This window comes from Chinchilla lanigera, unplaced genomic scaffold (genome assembly GCF_000276665.1).
Source record: "Chinchilla lanigera isolate Chin_1 unplaced genomic scaffold, ChiLan1.0 scaffold00140, whole genome shotgun sequence".
Classification (NCBI taxonomy): Eukaryota; Metazoa; Chordata; class Mammalia; order Rodentia; family Chinchillidae; genus Chinchilla; species Chinchilla lanigera.
The window spans coordinates 2,495,386-2,509,760 of NW_004955541.1; the positions used below are offsets into that span (position 1 = coordinate 2,495,386).

Genomic DNA, 14,375 nt, shown 5'->3' on the forward strand with positions numbered 1-14,375 from the left:
CGCGGGCTGCACCGGCGCCGGGCGGCCGCGCACCCCCCACCCAGAACAGAGCACCCCCCTGGCCGGGCTCGCCCGCGTGGTCCCCGGTGAGCCTGAGACCCTGGGACGGCCGGAAGCCTCTCCCGCCCAAGGCTGGGGTGGGGCCGAAGCCTGTCTGCCTCCTACCCAGCCCTCGGGGTGACGAGCGCGGGCCTGGGTTTGCACAAGAATAAACGGTCAGCGGAGAGTAGCGACCTGTGCCTGTAATCCCAGCGTTCAGGGAAGCTCAGGCGGAGGAGTCAATTCAGGCCAGCATGGGCGGATTAGTGAGCCCCCGGCTAAAAATAAAAACGGGCTGGAGATGCAGCTCTGGTGGAGTTCGGGTTCGAGCCCCAGGGCACACTGTACACTGAGGATAAAGAATACCGACCTTCATAGTTGACGTCCGCAGGCCCTGCCCACGGAGATGGCCCTGACCAAGGCTCAGGAGCAGGGGCTGGGCCGGGATCCCAAAAAGCCATGTGGTGCTTCATCTATGGTGACCTTTCTACAAGGCCCAGCAGGGTGGGGGTGGTGGCACGCACCTTAATCCCAGCACTCAGGAGGCTGAGGCGGGAGGATTGCCATGAGTTTGAGGCCAGCCAGGGTTACATAGTGAGACCCTGTCTCAAGAAAGGGGGCAAAGGCCAGGAAGACACCTGCAAATCTCCCTGGGCCCAATCCCCCATGCCCTCACCGTCATGTATGTTCACACCTGTAAAGTGGGGTGGGAGGTGCTTGGTACCCAAGTCCCTCAGAGATTGGGTGGTGAGCACCCTGTGACCCCACCAGCACAGGCCTAGTGCTCAGCGCCACCCGCGCAACCCCTCGGGTGTCTGTGCACACCTGCAATGCCTTCCACGCCTTGTGTTTCCAGGGCCTGGGCTGTGCCCTCTGCCCCACCCCACACTGGCGCTGGGCTTGCCCACTCCTTCCCAGGGCTGCTGCTCGCTGGTTTCTCCTTGAAGTTCTTCCACTTTCTGGGAACGTGAACGCACCCCCAATCCTCTCTAGTGCAGTCCCAAGCTCTAGGCCTACCCAGGAATCACCCCAGGGCATGTTCAGGGGTGACCTCAACTCCTCCATCCCTCTATCCTCCACCCAATGTGCACTACAAGGGAACCAGCCCTGTCTGCCTGGCATCAGAGTCCAGACTCGGTTCTGCCGGAACCTGTGTGCTCCAAACCCTGCCTGCGTGCTGCTGCCCAGCCTTTCCCAGACAGTCACATCTGGGTCTTCCCAGCCAGGACCCATGCAGTGTGGGTCCCACTGGGTCCCACTCAGCAGCCAGGGCCCTCCCAAGAGGCACACAAGGGGGAGGAGACTCCCACAGGCTCCACCCCACCCCATGCCCTTGCTGGGGCCCACAACCTGGGTCAGGTCTCTGGGGGTCCCCCTTTCTGGGTCAGGGACTCAGCACCCCTCATCTCCAGCGGCCTCCCCAGCTCATTCCGTCCAGTGGTCAGCACCAAGGACACCCATCCACTGAGTTCACAGCCACCAGACACAGTGCCACCCTCTCCAAGTTCAGCAGCATACTTGTCCCCAAGCACAGGTGACCTGAGTGTCCTGCCTCGGGCCCAGCCTCCACACTGCCACAGTGTCACCCTCTGAGCCCGTAACACTCAGCACCCCACTTGGCCGGTGTGCGTCCAGCCCACGCCCTGCCCGCTGCCACCCTGCGGAGGCCTGTGGGCCTGCACTGGCTGAGTACCCTTCCTTCCCTGCCCTTTATGCCTCCTGTCAAGTCCTCCCACAAGATGCCTCAGAGGCCATTCCTGGCCACACCTGCCCCAAACCCTGAGCAGGACAGGCCTCAGCCTCCCTCTGAGGGGCAGCTGTGAGGAAACCATGTGTCTGTGGGCTAGGATGGCGGGGCCAGGCACCCCGCCCTGTACCCCTCGGTGCCAGGCATACACACCCAGGAAGGCACAGAAGCTCGCTGTCCCAAGCCCCTTCTCAGGCCAGGGGTCCAGCCTTCCTCTGCTCTGTGGTCTAGGACGCTAAGGTCCAGCTTCTGCCAGGCACCTAGCTAGTACAGCCCCTGGGTGCTCAGCTGAGGCAGAAGCCCACCCAGCAGCCCAGGGAGGGGGATATGGGTTTCCATGCTGCCAGGGTCCCCACCCAGGGCCCTCATGCTGAGCAGGCATCACCTGTAGCTCTGGTGGCTGGACATACCCTGCCCCATTAGAGGGGTCCACTGGGAGACTCCCATTGGCACACTTTCAGCCCCACAGGCCCTTCTTGAGAGCCAGGGTCTCAGAACCACCACGGGAACTCGGGCAGCAGGGGGGCAGCAGTGGCCTGTGGAAGTGGCCCACTGGCCATCAGGCCAGCCTGGTGCTGCCTGCCCACCTGCTCTGCACCAGCCCTCACTAAGCAAGGGAGGTTGGGAGAGACAGCCCACTACCCTTGCCCTGGCGACACCCCAGACACAGGAGGAGCCTGAGCAGCCACTGTGGCTTTGGGTGGCACCTCAGGCTGTGCAGCTTCAGGCAGGTCCTGGAGCGTGCATCTCCTGGTGGCAGTCTGCCTCAGCGTCCACAGAGCCTGGGAAGATGCGATGTGGGGCTCCCTGACTGACACAGCCGACCGGGCCCGGAGTGCTGTTTCAGAGGCTGCCCGCCAGTTCTCTGGTGGGCTTGCACCCTGTTGCGGGGTAGACGACGGGGAGGGAGCAGCCAGGCTGGGCCACACCTGCTCGCCCTTGGAAGCTCCCTGACCCCAACCCACAGCCCATCCATCCGATGTGGGCATACAGGAGGACCGGCCCTGGCCAAGGGGCACTGTGCCAGGGAGGACGGGGCGAGTTCTGGAGGTGACGACCTGCAGCAGTCAGGGTCAGGGGTGGCTTGCAGCTGAGGTAGGAGGAGGAGAGTGCCGAATTCCCCCCTGGAGGCGGAAGGGTCCTAGAAGTTCCACCAGCTCACGGCTGAACCCCAAGCCACAGGCGGGCCAGAGAGGTGGCACAGTCCTGGCACCCCAGCTCCAGCCTGAAATGCCACCTCACCTACTCAGCCTGGCCCTCAAGGGCACAAGTGGCCTCCAAAGGAGCAGGGTTCTTGGCCTAGGCTGCCAGCTGGGGGCAGAGTTGACTCCCTGGTGAGACCCTGTGATGATACCCAGCCCGCCAAACCCTGCGGGGTCCTCTCCTGGCTGGGGCAGGACGATCGTTTCCGTCTGGCCCTCTCACTCCTCTCTTGTTGGGAGCCCGGGGGTCCCTCTGTGTGGGCAACGCAGTGGCACCCTGGAGCCTGCTCCTGCCCACCAAGCCGTCACGCCACCCCTCGGGGCCTCGATTTTAGTGCGCAGGGCTGCACTGTAGTGCTGACTGGCAGGCCAGGGCCGCTCACGTGATCAGGATCACGAGGGATGACGTGGGGTCATTTCCATCGTCTTCTCTGTGTGCTTTCAGAACCCTCGCTCCCTGCGGTCTGTTCTCTAGTTTCTGGCTCTCTCTGTGATTTCCGTCTTCTCACCAGCATCCTAGTGGCATCTAGGAATGATCTTGCTTTAGCAGTCTCTCCCTGTGCACCCAGCCTGCAGTGAAGCATGCACCTGCAGACCTGGTGGTTTTGATGGCATGCATAGACTGCCCAGTCCCAAGGGCAGGCATGTAGCATGGTCCCCTGGGCGGAGGGACAGGGTCTCCTGGGCCAGTCCCTCCTGCAGGCCCAGGGAGAGGCCCTTCCTTGGCTTTTCTTGCCAGCAGAGGCCTCTGGGTCCTTGGCTTCTGCCTCCTGCTTTCAAAGCCCATGGGGGCAGCTGAGCCTCAGGTCCCTCTGCTGGTCTCTGCCCCCTCGCACCTGTGTGAAGCCGCAGCTGCACCTGGCTGGCCCGCCCAGGGTCGCTGATGAGCAAGCAAGCGCCCTTGCTCTGTGACCTTCGTCCTCTTTGGCTGGGCAGATCATTGGATGTCCTGCCGTGGAAACAACGTACCTGACACTCGCATCTCTGGTGGGGAGAGGCTCACATGAGTTCACGGTTGCAGAGGGCTCAGCTGGCTGAGTCACAGGCAGAGTAGTGGAAGGTGGGAGGACAGCTGCTCAGACACAGCAGCTGGGAAGCAGGGAGAGGGGAAGGAGCTGGCTGTGAGAGTGCGTCCTCTCACACCAGGGGTGCTGGCACATTCCTGTCGAGGTAACCTGGGAGGCTGAGGCAGGAGGATCACACATTCAAGCCCAGGTTGGAGACCTTAGCAACTGAGACCCTACCTCAAAATAAAAATTAAAAAGGACTGGGGATGCTGCTCAGTGCCGAGACCCTGCCTTCAATTCCAGTACTGGGGGGAGTAAAGGACTTCGCCCTCCCAGCCCCTCCTCCAGGACCCCCTTCCCAGCCAGCACGTGCACACGCGCGCGCGCACACACACACACACACACACACACACACAATAACAGGATGAGTTGCTGATGAGCACAGTACCCCATGAGTCACTGCCCCTCTGAACACGCTCGGCTCTGGGGGACACTTTAGATCTAAGCCATCCAGTCCCCTCCCAAGGTCTCTGGGGTCCTCCTGCCAGCCCTGCCGGCCCCAGCACCCAGAGTGCATTCACCACGTGTCCCAGCAGCTCCCACATGGCACCGAGCTGCTAAGATTCCTGCTAAGAGCCCCCCCGCCTCCCCCCACGCCTGCACTGCAGTGACTCTGGCAGAACCTGGGGCCACCTTTCCCAGCAGGACCCATCCTGCTCCGCTGTGTGCTCAGAAGGCAAAATGTCACTGGTGTGAGCCCCAGGAGCTTGGCAGGCAAGTGAGTGTGGGGGGACACGGTCACACTGCATGTGAGAAATCTGCTTTTCCAACTGTGTCACTGTGGAGCCCACGTGCAGGGCAGGTTGATGGGCACATGGTCGGCCCTCGGGAAACCAGTGCAGAGCCCAGTCGCAGCTACCACCCGAGGAGCCGCACTCAGCGCTCAGACGAGGCCAAGGCCGGAGCCGTGTGGAGCCGGCCTTCCTGGAGGTGCAGAGTCCCACGGCCCGGTGAAAGCTGTCCCTCCTGCTGCCCCTGTGCTATCCCCTGCAGACCTCAGACAGCCTTGCATGCGAGGGCGGGTGTGCTAGCATGAGCGTGCGTGGGGTGGGGTGAGCTGAAGGCTCCCTCCCCACCTGGCCTCAGCTCAAGCTCTGAAAGCACCCAACAGGTGTCAGCAGAAGGACTGAGAAGCTCAGGTGGCGGTGCAGGCCTGTATCCCTGCACGCTGAGGTTGAGGCAGGAGGATCACTGTGAATTCGAGACCAGCCTGGGCTACAAAGTGAGTTCAAGTTCAACCTGAACTGCGCAGTGAGACCCTGTCTCAAGAACAAACAAATAAACCAATCTTGGATAGCGACAGGGCTCTGAGGGCAGCCACACCTGCCCTGGGGAGTCACCTGCACCACACTCAGGTGTGTCGGTGTCCCCGGGGGTCCACAGGCCTCTGCCTGCCTGTGGGTAGCAGCAACAGGGTGCGCAGCCCAGGTGTGAGGTCAGACCCCACCCTGCCTGGACACGCCCCTCCCCTTGGGGGCTTGGAGGCAGCAGTCTCTCCTCTGTCACCCCTCCTCATCCCCCACCTGTCCTGCAGGCTCCGCCAGGGACAGCCAGCCTGAGCAAGCGCTGTCCTCCTCCCAGACACCAAAGGCGAGCACCCCTGCACCCGGCTCTGAAAGCACCCAACAGGTGTCAGCAGAACACCCACTGGCCTGTGGCTCAGTTAGAGCTCTGCCTCCAGCCTAGTGGGGCTTCTGACCTTAGTTTTCACATTTTCCAGAAATGCTCCCTTAGCTGCCCAGGCAAAGACATCAGCTCCTGCATCTGGCAAGAGCCCGTGTGACTTGGGTGCCCCGGGGTGGACGTGGGCAGGGGCTTTGGGAGTGGCTGCCTCAAGGACGCCTGTCCTAGGTGGCTGTCAGGGAGGATTTGTAGCAGGATAGAAACCGCCTATTTTCACACCTCGAAAGACCTGTGTTTGCACTGCATGCTGCCCACTGACATTGCTCAGTTCCCGCGCTGGCGGCTGGCCTGCTTTTTGGTCAAGAAACCCAAAACCGCATCCCTCGTTCCATGCCTGGTTTGGGGACCAAAATCAACCTTGACGTAAAAGCCACGGAGGCAGGAACAGAGAGGACGGAGTGCTGGAGAGCCACAGAGGCGAAGGAAGGCCGGGGGGCGCGGGCAGGACAGGGCCCGGCGCAGGAGCGGGCCGCCTGGTAACTACAGCAGTCCTCACACAGAGCTCTATTTATGGCCTCATCCTGCAGGAAACCAAGGCCCGCCGCATGGGCACGCGCCCTGCCTGCTGAGCCGCCCCAGGCCTCCTCAGGCTCCCGTCCGCCAGGAGCCTGCGCTGCTGTGGTGGAGGGAGATGGAGGGGGGGGTGTCCTCAAAGGCACCGAGCTTCTCCCTCCACACACGGGCTCCCTGGGAGGGGCTGCAGGTCTCGCCTGGCGTCCTGGCCGCCCTGCTCTGCCCTTGGGCTCCCAGCTGCCCCCTCTCTGGAACTGCACGGCCCAGGCCCTCCCCAGAGCCTCGACCCCACCACTCACCAAAGGCCCTGGCCCTGAGCTCCTGCTCCTCCCCACCCCGGAGTACATGGGGCGCCAGCCTCTGATGCCCACTGCAGGCTTTGGCACAATGAGCTGTGTGCCCACTGCCACAGAGAAATGCTTAGCCCATCACCTACCTGGCACCCAAGCAGGTGCAGGCCCCCTTCTGGCCTCCGTGGGTTGGCTGTTCTGAACACAGTGTGTGGTCTTTCACCCAGCTCTTCTCCTGAGCTTGGGATTTTGGGACCCCACATACTTCAGCCTATGACTGCCCTGTCCCTGTTCCTGGCTGAGCAGTACTCCTTGTGGACGACTACACGTCTCTTATCAATGCTTGGGGGGACACAAGTGGCTTTTGCTGTGGGTTGTCCCAAGTGATAAGCGCATGTCTATGCATGAGTCCCCACCCAGCGTGTGTGACCCACTCTCTGCAGGCAGCCGGGGGTGCCGGCCCCACAGTGGCTGTAGGTCTAATTTCGAGTCACACTGGACTGTCCCCGGCACGTGCACTGTCTGCCTCGCTGGCAGCGTGCACTTGAGGGCTGCAGCTTCTCCACCTCCTCTGAGTGGTGCCCACTGCCTCTGGTGCTTTGGCCTCCCTGTGCAGCTGTGAGCTGCGTCCCCCTCACAGGGAGACTGGGCACCTCTGCTTTGTTTACTGGGCATCTGAGAGGCTGCTCTGGAGACCTGTGCCAAGCCTGGGTCTGATGCCTGGCACCCACTCACCATCCTCCCTCACTGCCTTGTCCCAAGGGAACCCCCTTTCCAGCCTCAAGCTCAAGCCACACCTACTGGCTAACTGACCACCCCGGGACGGGCTCTGACTTGGCTGGGCCTCTTCCCGCAGGCCCAGACTTGACTGCAAAAAATCACAGAACACTCTGCCACCTATTTCTGGATTTTGTTAAATGCAGATGTTAATTTTGTAGTTATTTTTCAGAAACATGTCTTCACCCTAAAAATGTTAAAGCATGACCTCAGAACGAGCCCTTCATACCGACTCAGCCCGGCTTTGTGATGTTGGCCTCACAGGCAACCTGGGCGACGCGCCCCCAGGTGCAATGACAGAGGCGAAGTCCAGGGCCCAGGGTCCCATGCTCAGGCTGAGCCCCGCCACTGCCCCAGACCCCAGCTGCCTTTCCAGAACCCATGCGGAGCTCCTGTGGCAAAGAGGAGCCGGGCCAGGGTGCTGGGATGGCCGGGATGTCAAGGTGGGCGTCTGCGTCTAACCATGGCGCCGGTGCATGTTGATCTCACGAAGGAGGCTGGTGCTGTCTCCCACCAGAGTCTCCAACGCTGTCCAGGTTGTTCAGTCAAGAGCACCCTTGGCGTCCCTCTGCTCTGCCCCGGGCTGTCCGCAACACAGCCCCCGGGAGCCCTGTCCACCCAGCACCCGGCCCAGGGCGAAAGGGGCTAACTTCCCAGTCCCTGCCCCTGACCACAGCCCCTGGACCCCCACAAGGCCTCACATCGCCCCAGAACACGTCTGCCTCCTGCCCACCAACCCCTGGGCCAGATGCCCGGCCCCCGAAATCAAAGGAGCCTCTCCTAGGCCCCACCCACCAACCCTGCACACCTCAGGGACAGTAGGGGTGGCGCCCTGTCCTTCTGCCTCTCAGGGCCACATGGCACCCACTGGACATCCACTCCATAGCCAGACAAGCTGGCCAAGAGCCACAGCGAGCTTGGGTGGGCCTCAGGGGCCCCAGCTCCACTGAGCAAGGCACTGCACCCCGGGAGGTATGGTGGCTGCTCTCAGGCCTGGCCCCTTCAGGGGTGAGGTGGACAGAGGACGGAGACTGAGGCAGTGGCCAGCTGCGAGAGAGGACGCAGCCCTGGCCCTGTGCTGTAGGAGGTGGCTTGGGACGCACCTTCCTTCCTGCATGGCTGATGGAGGTCACTCACCATCATGCCCTGTGACCTGCCCAGAACTTGGATGTCACAGAGGCTCAGGGAGGGCAGGCGATGCAGCCGGGTCTCAGTGGCCCAGGACCCAAGCCAGTGCCAACAGGAACCTGCCAAGCAGTGACCTTTGGAGACGGCAGCCTGATGGCGTCGCAGGAACAGCGCAAAGGCTCCTCGGAGAGCTCGCAGGGCCGCTGCCCTTCCCAGACCTTCGTCTCACAGCACAGGGAGCCAGGTTGGCACCCGCCAAAGTTGGGCTTCCTCTCCCTGAGACCAGGAGGGCACAAGCTCGGTGGCAAGGGGGCTGCTCCTTCAGCGGCCCTGAGTCCAGGGAGCAGCATCTCCACGGCCCCCAGGCCCTGTTCTACCGTCTTTCCTTTGTCAGTGAAAGGCAGACGTCCCAGGGCACAGCCTCAGGTCCCCTCACGTTAGTGCCTACCTGTTAGAGCATCCACAGTGCTGCCTGTTCCAGAATAGCCCCGCCACCCTGAGCCCTGCCCCCACCCTGCACCCCACGCGCCCGCTCCTTGGTGGCTCTGTCCCCCGAGTGGTCTCGGCTGGCACAGCCCTCCTGTGTCCCCTTGTTCTCGTGGCTTGTCCTGTGGTGCGTGTGCCAGGCCTGCCCCTCAGGACAGCCAATCGGTGCCCACCCTGTGCCCAGCCGCATTTCCTGTCCACCGGCACCGTGCTCATCTGTCTTCTCACGCTCGATTTCCTGTGTTATTGTTACTGTCGCCCTGGGGTCTCACTACATGGTGAGGCTGACATCAAACCCAGGCTCAACACCCCTGCCGCTGTCTGTCATCAGCTGTGCTCACCGGCAGCCACCGTGGACCCTGAGCCCGGAGTCCGGCAGGCCTGAGGCCTACCTCTCTGAGCCTCAGTTTCACAAATTTAAAGCAGAAGTTAGAGGCCTGATGAGGTTCCCAGGCCTTTTGGTTTCAGACTGCCATCTGTACTCTTATTATATTTTTTTCTTGAGAGGGTCTTGCTATGCAGTCCAGGCTGGCCTTGAACTCACTATGTCGCCTAGTCTGGGTTCAAACTTGTGCAATCCTCCTGCCTCAGCCTCCTGAGTGCTGGGATTACAGACGTGCACCACCATTTCCATAGATCTGGAAATGACTGAGAATCCCAAAGAGCTCTGACTTACAGACATTGTAAGTAAAACTTACTAGTCATTAACACTGATAATTTATACTTTTTTTTTTAATTGAAAAAAGAAGCAAGAATGAGCCAAGCCAGGTGTGGTGGTGCACACCTGTAATCCCACCACTTGGAAGGCTGAGGCAGGAGGATCACTGTGGGTTTGAGGCCAGCCTGACCTACGTATCCAGACTTTGTCCGGAAAATACAAATAATAATCATCATAATAAGATAAAATATAAAAGGGTAGGGTGTGCACCTAGTGTTTGAGCCTTGCCCAGCAGGTGCGGGCCTTTGGGTTCCATCCCTAGACAGGGGGAAGAAATCCACGGACATAATAACCTGGTACATGTTGGCAGGGAGAGTTCTTTTTTTTTTTGCAGGGAGAGTTCTAAGAAATAGTTTCTAAAATAAAAAGAAAACTCTGTAAGAAGAAGAGTATTGGAGTCTACTATTTTTAAATCTCTTTAATGTCGAGCTTCACAGAAAATAGCAGGATTCTCCTGTCTACATTTAATCTATTGCAATTAGTATTTTCACTGAAGAATTCAAAGAAAAAGCCAGACTCAGAAAAACACACAGTCGGGATGGGAGTGCCTGTCCACAGCCTGTGCAGATGGCCGTGCCGCTAACCAACACCTGGCACCGGGGACAGAGGGCCTCAGGACCTGTGACTGCCCTGCCACTGGTCCGTGGTGCAGCCTGGGTGGATCCTTCCCCCAGGCGCTGGCCCTCAGGATGATGTCCCAGGAACACAGGGTGGAGTCACAGCAGACGGTTCCTATCAACCTCGGTGCCCTCATGGGTGGCATGGGACAGCCGGGCACCCACTCACCTTGGCCCTCACAGCCATCCATATTCAGTCACCGGTCCACACGCAGGCCCCTGGGGGGTGGGCCCTAGGGAGGACCAGAACATCAGGACTGCTCCCTGCAAAAGGTGCTTCAGTCCTCAGTAGTAAGGGACGGAAGCTTGCCTGGACAAAGACAGGGTCCCCCCAGCACTTCCTCCTGATCCCCCCGCCTCAGAAGGGGATGAGAACCACCAAATGGGGTCACTTGGGTGGGGACAGCCCCCCTGTGGGCTCATGGGAGGGTCCTGGGGACTTGGCCCAGGAGGAGACACGCAGCCTCTGGGCCAGCATGTGAGCGCTCAGGCCTGGGTATGCGCCCCGGCTGAGCTGGAGGGGCGCTGCTAGGCATGGCTCTGGGGCTTCTCCACACCACAGCGGCACAGTGCCCGGAAGGCGGCACGGAACTTCCGGGACATGAGGCTGTAGAGCACAGGGCTGATGGCGCTGTCGGCATAGACACACATGTGGCAGAAGAGCAGGAACCAGAGGTCCAGCAGGAGCCGGGCCAGGAAGGAGCTGAGCAGCACCAGCATGCGGTAGGGAGTCCACTGCACCGTAAACAGCAGCACGACCATGGCCAGCATCCTGGTGGTCTGTGGGGACAAAGCGCGGGGTCAGGAGCCCCGCCTGCCCGGAGCACAGGGATGCAGGCAGTTCCCACCTGTGGGGAATTCCCTGGCCTGGGCCCTGCAGACCTCGGCTTTGCAGCAGGCGACGGCCAGCACAGCCTGGGGGCTTGCTCCTGCCCTCTGCCTCTGCGGGGGTCTGCTGCTTACTGCTCAGGCTCCCTGCCCTGCACCCGTCATCCCAGGAGTGAGTTCTGGCTCTGAAGGACGGTCCTGCCCCCAGCAGGGACCCTGGGGCCTGGCCAGCCACTACCTGGCTCCAGTGGCTGCTTGCAGGCCATGGGGCCTGGGGTCCCTCGTGGGATCTCAGGGAGAAGGAGGCTTTGGAGAGCAGGGAGGGGAGCATGGCTGGACCCTACAGAGAGCTCCCTGCCTCCAGGTCCCCTGCATGGGGCAGCAGCCTGAGTTAGAGCCCTCCAAGCTCGCCACAGGCAGCAGCCCTGGGAACTGTGGGACACTGGGGGGGCGTAGTGAAGCTGTCACAGTCTGTGGCCCCGGAGTTTGTGTCTGTAGCTATTTCTCTGGGACTGTGACACCCAGAGTGTGGACAGGCAGCTTCGCCGTGCAGCCTCGCACACTCTCCGGCCCCTCTGCGCCTGACTCCTGTGACTCTACCTCTGTGCCTCCCCGTGTGCTCCCCCACCCCCATCTCTCGCTCCTGGAAGGCCCCCTCGCTGCTCAGCTCCCTGCCACGGTGCCATGTGCCGTGGGCCCCGTGGATGCCTGGGGTGGGTCCTGCCCCGCTGCCGAGCTCCTGCTTGGGTGGCGACTCCTTCGTGGGAGCTCCTGCCTGGGCCTCACCCTGGCCACTTCCCAGCTTCCTGCCTGGCCTGTGCCCTTGGGGGACATCTGCAGTGTCCTCTCCCGTGGGTGCTCCTGGCCTCCCCTCCGAGCCTCGCTTCCTCCCAGGCTGACTGTGTCTACTTGGGCTTCTGGTGCCCCATGTGGGTGGCCATCCGCCCACGTCCCCTGGGCCCCAGCACCCGCCTGCCACACAGGGGCTTGGCGGCCTCCACGAGTGAATGACCATACAGACCGGGTTCCATCTCCCTCAGCACCTGTGCCCTCCCTGCAGCTTCAGCCTGGGACCAGGCCAGGGCCCTGCTGACCTGCTTTCCGGAGGAGCGGGGCTGGGAGGCAGGGGGTGGCCACCCGCGGCACCCTCTCCCTGCCTTTGGGGCTGTCCCTCCTTGGCCACCCGCCAGGGTCTGCGGAACAGGGTCCTCCTGACGAGCGAGTAGGCACAGAGGCTACCAGCAGCGGCATGAGGAAGAAGCCGGCAAAGTCCGGCAGGCAGATGGGTAGGTAGAGGCTGGGTGGCACCTTGTAGCTGCACTCCAGACGCTGGCCTTCACCCACGTTCAGGTCCACCAAGAAAGGCCAGAGCAGGCAGTACAGGGCTGTGGCTCCCCAGATGCCCACGATGGCACGCTTGGCCCGGGCCACTGTGCACACAGTCTGTGCCCTCACGGGGTGGCAGACGGTGATGCACCTGTGGGCTACAGGTGGCCACACTGGCACAGAGGCTGTGGGATCTGCAGCCTGTGCCCAGTCAGTCCACATGGGGACATCTGGCCCGAGCTCAGCCCACCCAAGTCCCTGCCCAGCCAAGGTGGCACAGCCAGAAGGCTGCAGGGTTTTGGGTGAGGCAGCCATGGGGCGCAGGGCAGCTGTGGGCGTGAGGGGGAACAGGGATGACGCAGCCCTGGAGACCCATCCTGCGGGAACCACACCCTCAGGGTGCCTGAAATCATCACAGGGCCCCAGTGTGTCCTATGCTGCCCTCCCAAACCAGACCCTGGATGCCCTCAAGATGCCCAGCCCTCAGGACTCTCCAGTGCTGCCCAGGGAGATGGCCAAGGCTGTGGGCCCCAGGTGGCACAGAGACTGTGGAGCCCAGTGTTCGGACCTGGCCAGCTGGGCTCTGTTTGACTTGGACAAGTCAGCCCCAGGGCCAGCCTGCCTGAGGCCACCCAGCTCGTGCCAACAGTGCGCCAGGGTTCGAAGCCCATGTGCCTGACCACAAGGGCATTTGCCCCTTGGTTTCTAGGTTCAGGGCCAGAGGAAACCTGAGAGAAAGGCACCTAGGCACCCACCTCCCACCCCAGAGACGAGCAGGGACCTGGGGGACCATGGTGCATTCGAAGCAGAGCTGATGTGGGAAGGTCACTTCCTTTTTTTGTCTTTGTTTTTGAGATAGGTTGGCCTTGAACTCACCATGTAGCCCAACCTAGCTTCCAACCTGTGCCAATCCTCCTGCCTCAGCCTCCTGGCTGTGTGCCACCATGCCCAGCTGGGAATGCTACTTCCTGCCATCATCCCTGGTTTTGGTCCTCCCTAGGTCCCATGCCAGCTCCCCTCTTGGTCAACAGGGAACAGCCAGCCTCCCTGCTCAGCTGAGCCTCAGCTTACCAGGTACCCCGCCTAGAGTCCTGTGCCCTGGCTTTTCAGAGAGGGGGGATGGTGGCAGGAAGTGGGGGTCTGCCTGCTGGGGTTCCTACCTCTCCACGGTGAGCGCCAGGATGGAGCAGGAGGAGAAGTTAATGCCCAGGTACTGGAAGTAGGTGATGTCCCGGCAGCTGGCGTGCCCATAGACCCAGTGCCCAGCCAGGCTGTCAGAGACACTGGGCAGTCCCATAGCCACCAGCACAAGAAGGTCAGCCAGCACCAGGCTCACCAGGTAGCAGTTGGTAGGTGTGCACATGGCCTGTGTGGTCAGCACCACCAGGACCACCATGGCATTGCCCACGATGCCCATGACACACACCAGCAGCACCAGGAAGACCGACACCAGCGTTTATACGGGCAGACCTAGGGTGACATCACTGCACCCCAGCAGGCCGCTGCTGGGGCCACCTGGCTCGCTGGTGTTTTGCATGGCCTGCCACACCCGGGGGAGGAGGAGAGGCGGCTCGGGTCCCCGGGGTCCTGAGAACCCCCTCCTGAGATACCCCACACCATGTCCACACCGGCCAGGCATGCGCTGGTCAAGGCTGCCCGCAGACCTTGGCATTCAACTGTGATGACTCCCTGGCTGGGAGGCCCAGGATCGCGTGCCGTGGCCTTCGCCAGCGCGTGGCGCTCAGCGTCCTCCATCCCCACCCATGGTGCAGCCCCAGCACGAGCTTGGCTGCTCCTCTTTGATGAAAAGAAGGCGGCAGGACCCTGCCAGGCCCAGCAAGCACTCGGGGTCTGAGGTTTAACAGTGAGGCTCTGCTCGCTCTGAGCCCAGGTCTTCCTGTGCCTCTGTCTCCCTACGCCCTGATCCCCCCGTCTGTCCGATGGAGCAGGGAAC

General features: G+C 61.8%; 1 protein-coding gene and 1 pseudogene across 1 annotated transcript in view; one reads left to right on the forward strand and one right to left on the reverse strand.

The window, feature by feature from the left end:
* Nucleotides 1-229, forward strand: part of Zfpm1 (zinc finger protein, FOG family member 1) — a gene marked incomplete in the record, with an annotated part of 33,925 nt that extends 33,696 nt beyond the window's left edge. Inside the window, 1 exon segment of the mRNA XM_013508007.1 lies at nucleotides 1-229.
* A 9,856-nt stretch (nucleotides 230-10,085) lies between these two features.
* Nucleotides 10,086-14,040, reverse strand: LOC102003804 (annotated as a pseudogene).
* Between the last annotated feature and the right edge of the window lie 335 nt (nucleotides 14,041-14,375).